Source organism: Macaca fascicularis, chromosome 12 (assembly GCF_037993035.2).
Source record: "Macaca fascicularis isolate 582-1 chromosome 12, T2T-MFA8v1.1".
In the NCBI taxonomy this organism is placed as follows: Eukaryota; Metazoa; Chordata; class Mammalia; order Primates; family Cercopithecidae; genus Macaca; species Macaca fascicularis.
Window position 1 is genome coordinate 78,115,649 of NC_088386.1, and position 17,194 is coordinate 78,132,842.

A 17,194-nucleotide genomic window follows, 5' to 3' on the forward strand; every position below is an offset into this window, starting at 1 on the left:
CCATTAAATCTCTTTTTCTTCATAAATTACCCAGTCTTGGTATGTCTTTATCAATAGCGTGAAAATGAACTAACACAATCTCTTTGGATTTTCAGAAGTGTAAAATAGATTGAATACAGAAGCAGAAAAATATGAAAAGGAAGCAATTAAGACTATTCCAGAATCAGTGGAAAACAAGAAAATTCAAATTCAGGAAGCAAAACACATTGCAAACTCTTACTAAAAAGAAATTCAGGCTTCTGCTTCCAAACAAGATTGAGTAATTAGGACCATCTAAATTAGCCAGAAAGCAGACAAAATGTATTGTTTTCAAGCCATTAGCCATCAGGCAACAAGGACAGTATCCTTAAGAGATGAGAGACAAACAGAATAAACTGTATAGTTGCCCCAGATTAGCACCTTCGAGAGAAATTTTAAACCACAGTGAAGGTAATGGGACCCCAGCTGAAAAGAATAAAGAGAGCAGGGGGGAAAAAAATTCGAAGAAATAATAAATAAAAGCTTTCCAAATTTGGCAAGAGACATAAACCTAGAGACTCAGGATGAGTGGATCCCAAACAGGGTAAACCCAAAAAATCCACACCAAGATATATCGCAGTGAAGATTCTGAAAACTAAAGACAAGGGAAAAATCTTTAAAGCAGTGAGAGAAAAATTCTTAACTATGGAGAAAAACATTTAGAGTGAAAATGGATTTTTCATCAGAAACCATAGAGGGCAGAAAGATGTAGCAAAACTTTTTTCAAGTACTACAAGAAAAGATCTGTCAAACTTGAAATCTATATGCAGTGAAAATATTCTTCAGAAATGAAGGTGAAACTAAGACAATAACAGATAAAGAAAAACTAAAAGAATTTGTCACTATTAAAAAGAATAGCTAAAGGAAATTCTCCAAACAGAAAGAAAATAATAAAAAGAAACTTGGAACATCAGGAAAAAAGAAAAAGCACAGTAAGCAAAAATGCATACCTTTCTTTATCCTCTTGAGTTTTATAATATCATAGCCTTTCTTCATCCTCTTGAGTTTTATAAATTTTGTTTAAAAGTTGAAGCAAAAATTATATCATCTGATATGGTTCTAAGTGTATTTAGTAGAATATATAAAATTATTATAAATGGGAGAGAGTAAAGAGATATAAATGTGGTGAGAGTTCTATACTTTCTATACTTCTCTCTGATAAAATAATGACATATCAGGAGATTGTGATAAGCTATGCATGGATAATGATATCAAAAGGAACTATTAAAAATAGCTATTTAAACAAATACAGTTAAAAATATAGATATAGATGAGTCAAAATAAAATTCTAAAAAAAAGTGCTCAAGTAACTGATATGAAGACAAGAAAAAGAAAACAGAAACAAAAAACAGAAGAAAAAAAGAAAGTAAAAAAGAAAGACTGAAATCCTAACATGTCAATAATTACATTAAATGTAAATCATCTAAATGCTGGTCTATAAGAAAAGCACTTCAAATGTAAATCTCAAATGGATTAAAAGTAAAAAAGTAGGAAAAAAAATACCATAAAAATACTAACCAAATGAACATTGGAGTCATTATAGAAATATCAGAAAATGTAGATTTTAAAGCAAAAATTATTAAAATAAATTTTAAAAGGGCATATCCTAATGATAAAGAGTTAAAATTCATTAAGAAGATATAAAAATCCCAAATGTTTATGTACATAAAAATAGTTTCAAAACACATAAAGCAAAAATAATACATAAGAGATTACATGTATTCTACAAGATTTTCATGTATTGTTCATGTATTTTCTTCTACAAGGAGAAGGAAACAAGTTCACATTATAGTCATATAATCTAATATTTGTGGGTGTTTTATTATACTTTAAGTTCTAGGGTACATGTATACCATGTGCAGGTTTGTTACATAGGTAAACATGTGCCATGTTGGTTTGCTGCACCCATCAATTCATCACTTACATTAGGTATTTCTCCTAATACTATCCGTTCCCCAAACCCCCACCCACCAACAGGCCCCAGTGTGTAATGTTCCCTGCCCTGTGTCTATGTGTTCACATTGTTCAACTCCCACGTATGAGTGAGAACATGCAGCATTTGGTTTTCTGTCCTTGTGATAGTTTGCTGAGAATAATGGTTTCCAGCTTCATCCATGTCCCTGCAAAGGGATGATCTCTTTTATGGCTGCATAGTATTCCATTGTATATATGTGCCACATTTTCTTAATCCAGTCTATCATTGATGTACTTTCAGGTTGTGATGTTAGGGTGTCGATTTTAGATCTTTCTTGTTTTCTCTTGTGGGCATTTAGTGCTATAAATTTCCCTCTACACACTGCTTTAAATGTGTCCCCAGAGATTCTGGTACATTGTGTCTTTGTTCTCATTGGTTTCAAAGAGCATCTCTATTTCTGCCTTCATTTCATCATTTACCCAGTAGTCATTCAGGAGCAGGTTGTTCAGTTTCCATGTGTTTGCGTGGCTTTGAGTGAATTTCTTAATCCTGAGTTCTAATTTGATTGCACTGTGGTGAGAGACAGTTTGTTACGATTTCTGTTCTTTTACATTTGCTGAGGAGTGTTTTACTTCCAATTATGTGGTCAGTTTTAGAGTAAGTATGATGTGGTGCTGAGAAGAACGTATATTCTGTTGATTTGGGGCGTAGAGTTCTGTAGATGTCTATTAGGGCTGCTTGGTCCAGAGCTGAGTTCAAGTCCTGGATATCCTTGTTAAGCTTCTGTCTCACTGATCTGTCCAATATTGACAGTGGGGTGTTAAAGTCTCCCATTATTTTTGTGTGGGAGTATAAGTCTTTTTTTAGGTCTCTAAGGACTTGCTTTATGAATCTGGGTGCTCCTGTATTGGGTGCATATATATTTAGGATAGTTAGCTCTTCTTGTTGAATTGATCCCTTTACCATTATTTAGTGGCTTTGTCTCTTTTGATCTTTGTTGGTTTAAAGTCTCTTTTGTCAGAGACTAGGATTGCAACCCTGCTTTTTTTTTTTTTTTTTTCCATTTGCTTGGTAGATCTTCCTCCATCCCTTTATTTGAGCCTATGTGTGTCTTTGCACATGAGATGAGTCTCCCGCATACAGCCCTTAACTAATGTGTCTTGACTCTTTATACAATTAATTTGTCAGTCTGTGTCTTTTAATTGGGGCATTTAGCCCATTTACATTTAAGGTTAACATTGTTATGTTTGAATTTGATCCTGTCATTATGATGTTAGCTGGTTATTTTGCCCGTTAATTGATGCAGTTTCTTCATAGTGTCGATGGTCTTTAATTTTGACATGCTTTTGCAATGGCTGGTACCTGTTGTTCCTTTCCATGTTTAGTGCTTCCTTCAGGATCTCTTGTAGGGCAGGCCTGGTGGTGACAAAATCTCTCAGCATTTGCTTCTCTGTAAAGGATTTTATTTCTCCTTCACTTATGAAGCTTAGTTTGGCTGGATATGAGATTCTGGGTTGAAAATTCTTTTCTTTAAGAATGTTGAATATTGGCCCCCACTCTCTTCTGGCTTGTAGGGTTTCTGCCAAGACATCTGCTATTAGTCTGATGGGCTTCCTTTTGTGGGTTACCTGACTTTTCAGTCTGGCTACCCTTAACATTTTTTCCTTCACTTCAACCTTGGTGAATCTGACAATTATGTGTCTTGAGGTTGCTCTTCTCAAGGAGTATATTTGTGATGTTCTCTGTATTTCCTGAATTTGAATGTTGGCCTGCCTTGCTAAGTTAGGGAAGTTCTCTTGGATAATATCCTGAAAAGTGTTTTCTAACTTGGTCCCATTCACCCCCTCACTTTTTCCGTTACTTTTATTGGTACACCAATAAAATGCATATTTGGTCTTTTCACATAGTCCCATATTTCTTGTAGACTTTTTTCGTTTCTTTTCACTCTTTTTTTCTCTAATCTTGTCTTCTCACTTTATTTCATTAATTTCATCTTCAATCACTGATATCCTTCTCCCACTTTATCGAATTGGCTATTGAAGCTTGTGCATGCATCACAAAGTTCTTGTGCTGTGGCTTTCAGCTCCATCTGGTCATTTAAGGTCTTCTCTACACTGTTTATTCTAGTTGCCATTCGTCTAACCTTTTTTCGAGGTTTTTAGCTTCCTTGTGATGGGTTAGAACATGCTCCTTTAGCTCAGAGAAGTTTGCTATTACCGACCTTCTGAAGCCTACTTCTGTCAATTCATCAAACTCATTCTCCATCCAGTTTTGTTCCCTTGCTGACAAGGTGCTGCAATCCTTTGGAGGAGAAGAGGTGCTCTGGTTTTTGGAATTTTCAGCATTTCTGCTCTGGTTTCTCCCCATCTTTCTGGTTTTATCTACCTTTGGTCTTAGACGTTGGTGACCTACAGATGGGGTTTTGGTGTAGATGTCCTTTTTGTTGATGTTGATGCTATTCCTTTGTTCATTAGCTTTTCTTCTAACAGGCCCTTCAGCTGCAAGTCTGTTGGAGTTTTCTGGCGGTCCACTCCAGACCCTGTTTGCCTGGGTATCACTAACAGAGGCTGCAGAACAGCAAATATTGCTACCTGATCCTTCCTTTGGAAACTTTGTCCCAGAGAGGCACCTGCCTGTTTGAGGTGTCTGTCAGCCCCTACTGGGAGGTGTCTCCCAGCCAGGCTACATGGGGGTCAGGGACCTGCTTGAGGAGGCAGTCTGTCTGTTCTCAGAACTCGAATGCCATAGCAAGAGAACCACTGCTCTCTTCAGAGCTGTCAGACAGGGATGTTTAAGTCTGCAGAAGCTGTCTGTTGCCTTTTGTTCTGCTATGCCCTGACCCCAGAGTTGGAATCTAGAGAGGCAGTAGGCCTTGCTGAGCTGCAGTGGGTTCCACCTAGTTTGAGCTTCTCAGCCACTTTGTTTACACTGTGAGCTACTCAAGCCTCAGCAATGGTGGACACCCTTCCCCCTATCAAGCTGCAGCATCACAGGTTGATCTCAGACTGCTGTGCTAGCAGTGAGCAAGGCTCCATGGGGGTGGGACCCACTGAGCCAGGTATGGGAGGGTATCTCCTGGTCTATCGGTTGCTAAGACCATGGGAAAAATGCAGTATTTGGTCAGGAGTGTACCGTTTCTCCAGGTACAGTTTGTCATGGCTTCCCTTGGCTAGGAAAGGGAAATCCTCCAACCTCTTACACTTCCTGGGTGAGGCATGCCCTGCCTGCTTCAGCTCGCCCTCCATAGGCTGCACCCACTGTCCAACCGGTTCTAGTGAGATGAACCAGGTACCTCAGTTGGAAATGCAGAAATCACCCATCTTCTGCATTGATCTCGCTGGGAGCTGCAGACCGGAACTCTTCCTATTCGGCCATCTTGGAAGCCAACCACCATAATCTAATATTTGATATGCATTACTTTATAACTAATAGGGCAAATAGAGGGAAAACAGTAAGGATATAAAAGATCTGAACAATGCTATCAGTAGACTCAAACTAATTAACTTTTATTCCCTCTGCCCAAAAACAGCAATACACACCTTTTAAAGTGCACAATGGATATTTGCTAAAAGAAACCATATTCTGATCCATAAAACAAGTCTCAATAAATTATTTTGAATTCAAAGGATACAGATAATACAAAGTATATTATCTGACCCCAGTGAAATTAAATTAGAAGTCACTAAGAGAAAAAACTTTGAAAAATTCCCAAATACGTGGAAACAATACCCTTTGAAATAATCCATGGATCCAAAAAGAAATCAAGAAAAAAATTAAGAATTATTTTGAACTGAATGAAGATGAAAACATAACATATCAAAACCTGTGAGATGTAGCTAAAGCAATACCTATAAGGAAATTGATAGCACTGTCTATCCATATTAGAAATAAAGATATTATATCAATGACCTCAGGATCCACATTAAGAAACTCAGAGAGGATAACCAAATTTAAAACAAAATAAATAAAAATAAGGAAACAAATATCAGAGCAGAAATCAATAAAATAGAAAACAGAAAAACAAGAGATAATCAATGAAATAAAAATCAAAAGATTAATAAAATTAATATCCCTTATCTTATAAATAAATACAATAAGATAGTAAGAACTGTGATGGTTCTGAGGTTTCATAATTCTTACAAGCTATAAGTTAGCCTGCCACATTTTTCTGGATACTAGTAGAAAACACTCTAGAGTCAGAGATAAAGAACAATATTTATTCCTCACAGCAAAAGCAGTAACCAGAGTATCAGCATTTTTGTGCAATTTCTCTGAGCCCCAGTAGGTGTTAGTGACACCTATCAGCCAGGTGATACCTGCACACCCAGCCAGTTGTGCTTCAGGAGAGAAATCTTGAGCTTGGGAACCTGAATCTTTTATAATGGACAGTAGGCATCCCAGACCTTTGCTCCAGAGGGAAACATTATCTTTACTATTCTAGACAGTCGGCATGTCTGTTATTTGCTTCAGAGGGAGACACTAAAATTCCCCAAAACTGGATTAAGAAATTTATATGCAACGCATATAACACAACCCACAAAGTTTTCATACCTAAATTCTGTAAATAATTCCTAGAAAAGCATAAGATAAATACAGACAAATTAGTAGGAAAATGGATAAAATTATGAACAAGAAATTCACTGGCCAGGCGCAGTGGCTCATGCCTGTAATCCCAGCACTTTGGGAGGCCAAGGTGGGTGGATCACAAGGTCAGGAGTTTGAGATCAGCTTGGTCAATGTAGTGAAACCCCGTCTCTACTAAAAATACAAAACAAAAACAAAAACAAAAAACTAGCCAGTCATGGTAGTGGGCGCCTGTAATTCCAGCTACTTGGGAGGCTGAGGCAAGGAGAATTGCTTGAACCTGGGAGGTGGAGGTTGCAGTGAGCTGAGATCCCTTCACTGCACTCCAGCCTGAGCAACAGAGCGAGACTCTGTCTCAAAAAGAAAGCCACTGAAGCAGAAATAGAAATGGACAATAGGCATAACGGAAGTTGTTCAAAATTACTAGTATTCAGTGAATTTTAAGGTGACTAACTATACCTAGATACACCCTTTTATATCCAATAATTTTGGGGAAAAATTTGGCTGTACCAGACACTGTAAGGATGTAGGGGACTAGAAGCCTTATTCCCTGTTAGTAGTGATGAAATCATTTTAAAAAGCAATTTATCAATATCTAGAAAAATTGAAAATGTGCATACTCTAAAACATTTTCCTACATGAAGAAATGAGACACAATAATACAGCAGATCTTCAAATAATGACACTTTGTTTAACTTCCTTTCATTATGACACTGATGAAAAAAATCGATTCCCAGTTAGGTCCACCGTCTGTGTGCAGTTTGCACATTCTTCCCATGTCTGCATGAGTTTTATCCAGCTACTCCAATTTTCTCCCACAAAGATGTGCATATTAGGTAAACTGGCGTGTCTAAATTGTCCCTGTGTGAGTGAGTGTGTGAGTGAGTGCTTCCTGCAATGGAAGGGCATCCTCTCCAGGCCTGGTTCCTGCCTTGCCCCTGAGCTGCCAGGGTAGGGTCCTGCAACTTGGGACCCTGAACTGGAATAAGCTCATTGGAAAACTAATGAGTGGATGAATACAAAATTATTGTAAAATCAAAATGTGTAAAGTAGATGATAATCATGCAAATGCATGACAATAAATGACAAGGTACGAAAGCACTCAGTAAACCCACCATATTTGTTACTGCTTGTGTTTTAATTTTGTGGTAATAGGAAGTGCTCCTTACAATTTTTGCTTTGCAAACACTTATTTCTTGATTAAACCTATCACCACAAGACCCTGTCACTCACTGATTCACCAAAACTAAAGTAAGTCATTATCTTACTTGTTTTTATTAAATTTTCCTAAATGTATGTATAGCTTATACTGCTTTTCCAGTGTTGCATAGTGGAAGTGTTTGGGGTCTTCACTGAGAAGTTTGATGATGTTTTTATGATGAGAAGAATGCCATAGAAACTAAACTCCTTTTTATATCAATTCACCTGTGCTGAAACTGGTTTCCTTATGTCCTTTCAATTAAAATCATACTTTCCAATAACGTGCCAATGACATTAAGTGAGGACTTGTGCTTATAGTATTGTTTGCCATAGGAAAAAAGAAAAAAAGAAAAGAGAAAAGAGAAAAGGAAAGGGAAAAGGAAGAGGAAAAGAGAAGAGAAGGAAGGAAGAAAGGAAGGAAGGAAGGAAGGAAGGAAGGAAGGAAGGAAGGAAGGAAGGAAGGAAGGAAGGAAGGAAGGAAGGAAGGAAGGAAGGAAAAAAAAAAAACACACACACACACACTTACATAACTTTCCATCAACTGATACATGGATAAATGCCGGTGAATTCATAAAAATGGGACAGTATATGACAGTGAAACTGTATAACCTGCAGTAAATATATATATATACACACACATATGCATACACACATATATATACACATGTATATATACATGATGAATCTTATGAAAATAATTTTGCATAAAATTCAAGTCCAGTAAAAATTTAAACAGTGTAATGGCATTTATTTATTTACTAATTAGAAAATATATATGTAGTTAGCAGAAATTTTAAAAATTTACAAAATTTAAATATTTTAAAAATTATAACCATCAAACTAAATAATGGTAACATCTGAAAAAGAGAGAGAGAAATGCTATTGAAGTGAAATAAGTCAGGCATTTCAACTGTTTTGAAAGTGTTTCTTAAGCAGGGTGTGAATATGCAGGTACACAGGTAATATTATACCTTTTGTGTTTATGAAATATTTAATTAAAAATTTGTTTCAGAAAAAAAAAACTCTGAACAAAAAGTCATGATTATATTATTAGCCAAACCAAAATACGGAATAATTTAAAGTAAGAGACATCATATAAGAAAAATAAACTCCAGATACCCTTGCTGACTGAGACATTTTCCTTTGAGTAGACTGATTTCAAAAACACAGAAATAAATTTTTTAAGTATCTACCTAAGAGACATAAAAACATACATCTACACAAAGATCTACACACAAATATTCGTAGCAGAATTATTCATAATGGCCAAAAATTGGAAATGATCCAAATGCCCATCAATTGGTTGAATAAGTAACAAAATGTGATGGGTCCAAAAATGGAATACTATTCAGCAGTAAAAAGGTATTGAATACTGATGTATACTACATGTATAAATCTTAACACCATTTTGGTAAAAACAATTTTTTTAAAGGATACTAATGTATATTTAGAAGAAATAAATTCTAGTGCTCTATCACGCTATAGGATGACTATAATCAACAATAATATATTGCACAGTTTCAAAGAGCTAGAAGAAGGATATTAAATATACCCAATACAAAGTAATGATCAATGTTTGACATAATGCATATGCTAATTACCGATGTAGAGTACACGCTCTATGTATCACAACATCACTATGTATCCCATAAATATGTACATTGTGTCAATTTAAGAATGTTTAAATTTTTTTATTAAAACCTTTTTTAAAATTATAAAAGGCCTGACACAACAGATCACATATTGTATGATTCCAATTATATGAAATGCAGAAAAGGCAAATCTATAGAATCACGAAATAGATTAGTGGTTTCCAGGGGCTGGGGGTAGGGAAGGGGATTAACTGTAAGTGGACATAAGGATCTTACTGGGGTGAGGAAAATGTGAAAATGTTCTAAAAATGAATTGTGATGATAATTGCATCACCTGGTATGTTTACTAAAAAGCTTCAAATTATATACTTAAAAATCAATGAATTTTATAGTATGTAAATTATTCCTCAATGAAGTTGTTAAAAAGCAAAGAAGAGGACAGGGCGCGGCTCAGGCCTGTAAACCCAGCACTTTGGGAGGCCAAAGTGGGAGGATCATTTGAGGTCAGGAGTTCGAGACAAGCCTGGCCAACCTGGCAAAACCGCATCTCTACTAAAATACACAAATTAGCTGGGCATGGTGGTGCATGCCTGTAATTCCAGCTATTTGGCAGGCTGTGGTGGGAGGATCACTTGAGCCAGTGGTGTGGAGAGTGCAGTGACCCAAGATCGCACCACTGCACTCCAGTCTGGGTGACAGAGCGAGACCCTCTCTCAAAAAAAAAAAAAAAAAAAAGCAAAGAAGAAAAATTACATTTTTTTCCAATGGATTTCAAATATGCAGTATGTTCTATTGATATATCAATAACTTTTACATAATCACAATATTCTCAATTCCTGTTTGATAATTTTCTGAATCTTAGTAAAAGTGATGGAATAGCTGTCAGATAATGGGAGAAAAATGAAGATGAGAAATGGAGGGAAGTTTATGATCACTGACATTCTCAGCTCATATTATGGAAAATTAAGTGATAGTCTAAAGCTGAAAAATTGAAATATAGAGACTTGAAGATGAAAAATCAAGATATAGAAGTTTAATAGATTAGAATCATTATCAATGGAATATCAAAAATTAATAATTCAACTTAAAAATTAGGAGGAGAGGACCACAAATTTCTGGTCTTTCAGGGTATAGAGACATTGTATAAAGTTTAATGTTGATAGATCAAGGTATCAAAATTTGAGCTTCATGGATATGTATTGAATCACCAGATTAAATATAAATGAAAATAATTGAAGAGGTAAAACTCTTTGTGTGCACTTTTCTAGATATCTTTATTTACATAATTGAGACCATCTGCATGTGTATTTCATGGTTTTGCTCATTTAATATATCAATGGGAAACATTTTATGTTTTTTCTAAATATAAAATACATATTATTGTACAGAATTTGAAACAATATCAAAAACATGCAAAGTAAAAAATGAAAGTCATTCATAACCCCGAGAGGAAATAACAACTACAAATTAGATTATGATGTAGGGGCATATAAAAGTATATACTCCTTTACCCTTTTAAAAATTGTATTATGCACATTTTCCTATTCCCTTAACTTTTCTTCAAAACTGTACATCTAATGGCTACATAGTATACCATCATTTGGTTGTATCATGATTTAGCCAACCCCTGTTTTTTTCCAATCTTCCTTTATTAAAAAGAATTCGCTAATGAACAGTTTTGCATCTCAGTGCTTTTCTGTATCTCTATTTCTTAAGAACAGATTTGCACAGAAAACATTGTGTCAAAGGTTATAAATCTAAGATCCTTAATATTTACTCCAATTTATTTCCTAATCTGCAATGTCTGAACATTCACGTTTCAAGAGACACTAACTAATAATGGATATTAAATTTTTTCTTTCAAATTACTTACCAGTTTGATAAGCCAGAAAGTCTTTAATTTAAATTTATTACTAATGAGAATTAATGTATTCTTTTTTGAATTTTTGTACAGCTTTAAAAAAAATACCTGCTGCAATTTTTAATCTTTTTGTTTTCTAGGGTTCACAATATTTATTATTAATTTGTAAAGATTATTTTATATTAATTAATTATATTAATTTTTGGCCTATCATGTATGATGCAAATACCTTTTTTCTTATCATTTGTAATTCAATTTCTATTGACCTTTTGATGTTACACCTAACTTTTTATGTAGTCAAATCTGTCGAATTCTTCTCTGTTTTTCTGCTGTTGCTCTTTTGCCTTAGAGATTTTTCCTAAAGTCAATATCCAATACGTATTGACCCAAATTTTATTATAATTTACATGCAGCTTTGTCAACTTAATGCTCTAGTTTACATGAAATTTACGTGTGTTTAAATAAAAAACATACGTGTAGCTATTTTTTTCCAAAGATTAAATGATGGTCCAGAACCATTTACTAAAATTTTCCTGCTGCCTTCTTTGGTTTGAATTGTGGCCCTTATCAAACAGTAGTTTTTTATATATAAGTACTGTATTTGTCCTTGAAGTACCTCTACTATTTTATTGCCCAATCAGTCTATTTTTATGTAAGTCCTACAGTTTCAGTAATAAGGATTTGATGCATTTTAAATTACATTTAATAGATACTATTTTGAAGTGCTTTCTCCAGGCATACATTATCTGTTAATCTCACATTAATATCACATTCATTTTATAGATGAGGAATAGTGAATTCAAGGAAATTAACCTCCTGTCTAGTACAAGACAGAGTCAGGATTTAAACCCAGACATGTCTAATTCCAAAGCCTGTACTCTTAAATACTTTTCTTGTCTTTTACTTATTCCATTATATCTTGTCATCAGTCCTAAGCATTTTATATTGTATTGCTATTATGTTTTCTTATTTTGTCCATTATGTCTTCTAATCATTGCTGTTTATAAGAAAACTAGTGGTATTTTTATATTATTTTCTATCCAATTAACTTATTGAATTTTATTTTTAGTTAATTATCTTGGAGTTTTAGTTAGGTAATCCTGCTGTCAGCTGTGAAAAATGATCTTTTGCTTTCTCTTTTGCAAAGTCTTTTTAAATGTATGTACATTTGATGGTGGTATATAATCAATTTCTCAACCATTCTACTGACTGTGAATATTTAGATTGTTTTCAGTAGGAATGAAAAATCACCCATTTCTCTGTTCCTCTGATTGTCATGTCCTTGAGGGCTATTATTAAGAGGGCAACCTTAATGCATATCCCCATGTTTGTGTCACAAAACACTACACTGTGCATTATGGAAAATGGGTTTTAAATGAACATTTCTTGGCTTTAGAAAATTTCCGTTCTTTCATTGAAGATCCAAGTGATACTTCTTCCCTTCTGATTACAGTCTGCCTTAAAAGAAGCAGAAATTTAGGCGCACTGAACATGGTAAAGTGAACAGTCCAAAATGGAGAGTAGGGTCACTGTACCACACAGCTCATCTTCACTGATACAGCATGAGCTACATTATGGTATTTGCATGGCTGTGACTGACACACTATTTACAATGTTACAATCTGTGCACATGAGCAGATTACAATCTAAACTCACACTTCTCAACTTTTGTGATTTGTATCAACTGACAACTCAGGAAGTGTGATGTTGAAAAGCTATAGTTTTTCCAAAATGTTATACAGGAAGCATGTACTTTCTTTTTTATACTTAGGCACATGTCATAAAAACCGATTCACGTTTAGGAAAATTTTAGTATATTCTATCCTCTTATTGTGTTTCTGGAATAGTTTATGGAATATTATAAAACTTTTTTCCATCTCTAAAACACTAGTTTTCATAATACTTCTATTGCTTCGTAGATCATTAACTCAGGAAATACCTATTCATTCAACAGCAGAAAGTGTTGAGTGCCTACCATATGCCAATCACTGATCTATGTAGAAGAACCTGATTGATCAGCAGTAAAGAAGACTATAAAAGCCTTGCCTTTATAGGGCTTATATTCTAGTGATGAAACAGTGATGAAAACAGACAAAAAATAGAGCAAAGTCTGCACCGGAGAAAGAAAAAGTAATGTGGAAGATTATATTTTCCAAACATGGAGAATATATTTATATATACCATTACACATATTCTTCTTACACTGTCACGTTCCCCTCCTCCCTTGAAGTTGGGTTAACCTTTGTAATTCCCTCAACTAAGAGAATGCAGCAGAAGTGACACTCACTGACTTTCCAAGACTAGATCATAAATGGTCATATGGCTTCTACGTGGCTAACTCTCTTCCTGAGGACATCTGCCTTTGGAGCCTTGAGCCACCATGTAAGAATTCTGATTACCCTAAAGCCACCATGCTGGAGAGTCCCTATAAAGAAAGATGACTAAGGAGACCAAGGTGTTCTAGTGCCCAGTTTCTTTAGTCTTCCCAGACCAGGTGCCAACCATGTAAGTGAAGGCTAAGAGACGACCCCAGCCACAGCCACTGTATGAATGCAACATCATAAAATACCCAGAGCCAGAACCACTTAGTTGAACCATTTTCAAATTCCTGACCTCACAGAAACTGTGAAAAATAATAGTTATTGCTGTTTTAAGTAACTAAGCTTTGGTGTAATTGCTCACACAGCCATACCAACTGGAAGGAGCAGGGTAAAGGAATATTGAGAGATAGGAGGTGGTTAGATTTTACTTTGATATTGAAGGTAGGCTTCTCTAAGTTTTTAAAATTTGAGCAGAGAAAGAAAATGTGGCACATATACACCATGGAATATTATGTAGTCATAAAAAAGAATCAGTTCCTGTCCTTTGCAGGGACATGGATGAAGCTGGAAACCATCATTCCCAGAAAACTAACACAGGAACAGAAAACCAAATACCGCATGTTCTCACTCATAACTGGGAGTTGAACAACGATAACATATAGACACAGGGAGGGAAACATCATACACTGGGGCCTGTCAGGGGATGGGGGGCAGAGGGAGGGATAGCATTAGGAGAAATACCTAATGTAGATGATGGGTTGATGGGTGCAGCAAACCACCATGGCACATGTATACCTATGTAACAAACCTGCACATTATGCACATATATCCCAGAACTTAAAGTATAATAAAAAAAAAATGAAAATGAACAAGAAAACTTAAGAAGGCCTGTATATATCCATGGAAAGAGAGTTTCAAGCAGAGGAGCAGCAAATAAAAACATCCTGAGGCTGGAGATACTTGGCATAGTAGACAATCAGCAAGAAGGTGTGTTGCTGGTAGGAAGTAGTCAGAAGAAAAGTGGGTGAGTGGATGGGAAAAGTCATGTCATATAGAGCCTTGGAGGTCCCTGAAAAGTCCTGGGATTTTGTTCTAGGTGTAATGGGAAGCTCTTGAAGGATTTTGAACAAGAGATTGAAGCTCTTCAAGATTCAAGAGATTGAAGCTCTTCAAGATTGAAGATCTTGAAGGTTTTGAACTCTGATTTATGTGTCAAAAGCACTCTTCTGTATGACTTCTTCTCCTGCGCTCTCTTTCCCACTGATTTGCTCCAGCCACACCAACCTTTTTTCTATTCCTTCAGCATACAAAACTCTTTCCAGACTTAGGTCTTTGAGACTACTGTTCCCTTCGCCAGCACCTGCCTCCTCATATCCTCAAATGGATGCTGAACCAAACATTCCTTGGTCTGTTTATCCAGCCTAAAATATCAGGCCACATCAGGTGACACTTCCAATCACATTTCCCTGTTTTTACATGTTTATGGTGTGTTGCTCCTTCTCAAATATAAAATCCATGGCGAGAGAGACTGTGTCTCTCTTGCTTTTTGATACATACACAGAAATGTAGAACAGTGGTTGAAATAAAGTAAGTGCTCCACCAATATTTGCTAGATAAATGCATGAACAACAATATCTTCTGTAGACATTATGAGAGGAAGAAATACAAGGTATGAAAAGATAATGACATGCACCATTAATTTAGAGAATTTTATATTTTATTTTTCTCCAATTTTTTATTTTTGCTTCTTTTTTTGCTGGACTCTATATTCTTATTTGCCTCATGCATTACAAGGAAAATATCTTCATTTGTTTGACTATACACACCTCACTTTTAATTATAAAATTATTTAAATATTTATCTTATGAATAGATTCTAAACAAGAGAAAAACTTTAATAAATATTCATAGACACTTTTAAATCTAAATATCTTTGGAAATATTTTAGGTCTAGTACTCCTCTACTGTATTACATGACATTTGTTAAAATTGGGTGAATCAAATACATATGGTGTCGGATTTTGTAAAACTCATTTTGATTTTAAGTGGTAAACAGTACTCATTTAGTAAAATCGAACATCAACATTATATGAATTGAGCCTACAGTAGTAATGAATTACAGCCCGACCCAACATTCATGTCTCTACCCTTTGCTGCCTCAGGTCCATACCTAAGATGATGTCGAAATCAATGTATTGTGTTAGAAATTGCCAGCACATCCACACTATCGTTAAAGGATCTCATTTGCAAGATCTTGAAGGTTTTGAGCTCTGATTTATTTGTTAATAGTGCCTTTCTGTATGACATGTTCCCCTGCACTCTCTTTCCCACTGATTTAGTCTAGCCACACTGGCCTTTTATCCATTCCTTCAACACACAAAATTCCTTCCTGACTTAAAGTCAGGTAGGGTTTCATAGAGGTAGGGTTTCACAAACATGGTTTATTTTACTTGTAGTAAATTTCCAAGTTATCAGAATCAAACTTAAATTCTGTAAACTTCATATCATAAAAGATTATAAGCAAAAGAGGCTTTTGAGCCATCACAAATCCTTGGGAGCTTTCAAGATTTTCTCTGTCCTCCCACTAGCTGCTAGGCCAAGTGGTGGGCTTGTATTAGTAGTTTCATTTTGCGTCCCCAGAACAAAGAGTGAGCATTCAGAGACAGCACGAGTATTATAAACCAAAGTTCTGAATATCAACCCAAAAAGGAACATTTGTGAGCATAACTCCACTAGCTTTCAAAGCAACTGAATAAAAACCAATAGTTTCTATACTAACTTAAAGCTATCTATGGGAATATTTGGCTCATTGTTTGTTAGCTAGAAAAAGCTACAATTTTATTTTGTTATATACATCACGTCCCATACTAGAAGTCTTCATTTTGCCAGGAAAAAAAAGGTTGTGTTACTCCACTACGGTACATGTTATAGATTAGCTAGTGCCAAGCTCATCTTATAGTTCAGTATGAATAGCCTAACTGTAGTTTCAGTGCAATGGACACTGAATGACAATGAAATGCATTGTTAACAAATACTTGTAAAAACAACTATCAAATGATTTGTTGATTTCCTTGTCAGTATTATGCAGATATGGAGTAATGTTCATTCAGCTATGCTCAAGAAGTCATTTCTTTCCCTTCAAATACATTTCCCATTTGCTTGATAATGACTAAAATTATATTGAGGAGAAAGCTGTTTATTGTAGCATTACTTAGAAATATCAAAATGCAAATAACTCTTGGAGAAAGAAGACCTTGACCTAAAGTTCCACAAAGGCATAAAATCAAATCATTTTACTGACATCAAATCATTTATTGAAAGAAGTAGGAAATGGCCAGGTGCAGTGGCTCACGCCTGTAATCCAGCACTTCAGGAGGCCAAGGCGGGCGGATCATTTGAGGTCAGGAGTTCAAAACCAGCCTGGCCAACATGGTGAAACCCCAACTCTACTAAAAATACAAAAATTAGGTGGGCGTGATGGTTGGCATCTGTAACCCCAGCTACTCGGGAGCCTGAGGCAGGAGAATTGCTTGAGCCCAGGAGGCAGAGATTGCAATGAGCCAAGATCGCACCACTGCACTCCAGCCTGGGTAACAGAGGGATACCCTGTCTCAAAAACAAACAAACAAACAAACAAAAAAAACAAAGAAGAAGAAGCAGCAGAAAGTCAGAAGAGGTCATGAGTACTTTGGTGCGTGAAGAAG

The 17,194-nt window shown here is 35.6% G+C and overlaps 1 protein-coding gene across 1 annotated transcript in view; it reads right to left on the reverse strand.

Annotated features, from left to right (window-relative positions):
* Positions 1 to 17,194, reverse strand: part of PDE1A (phosphodiesterase 1A) — a 431,299-nt gene that overhangs the window by 413,321 nt on the left and 784 nt on the right. The window lies entirely within an intron of this gene.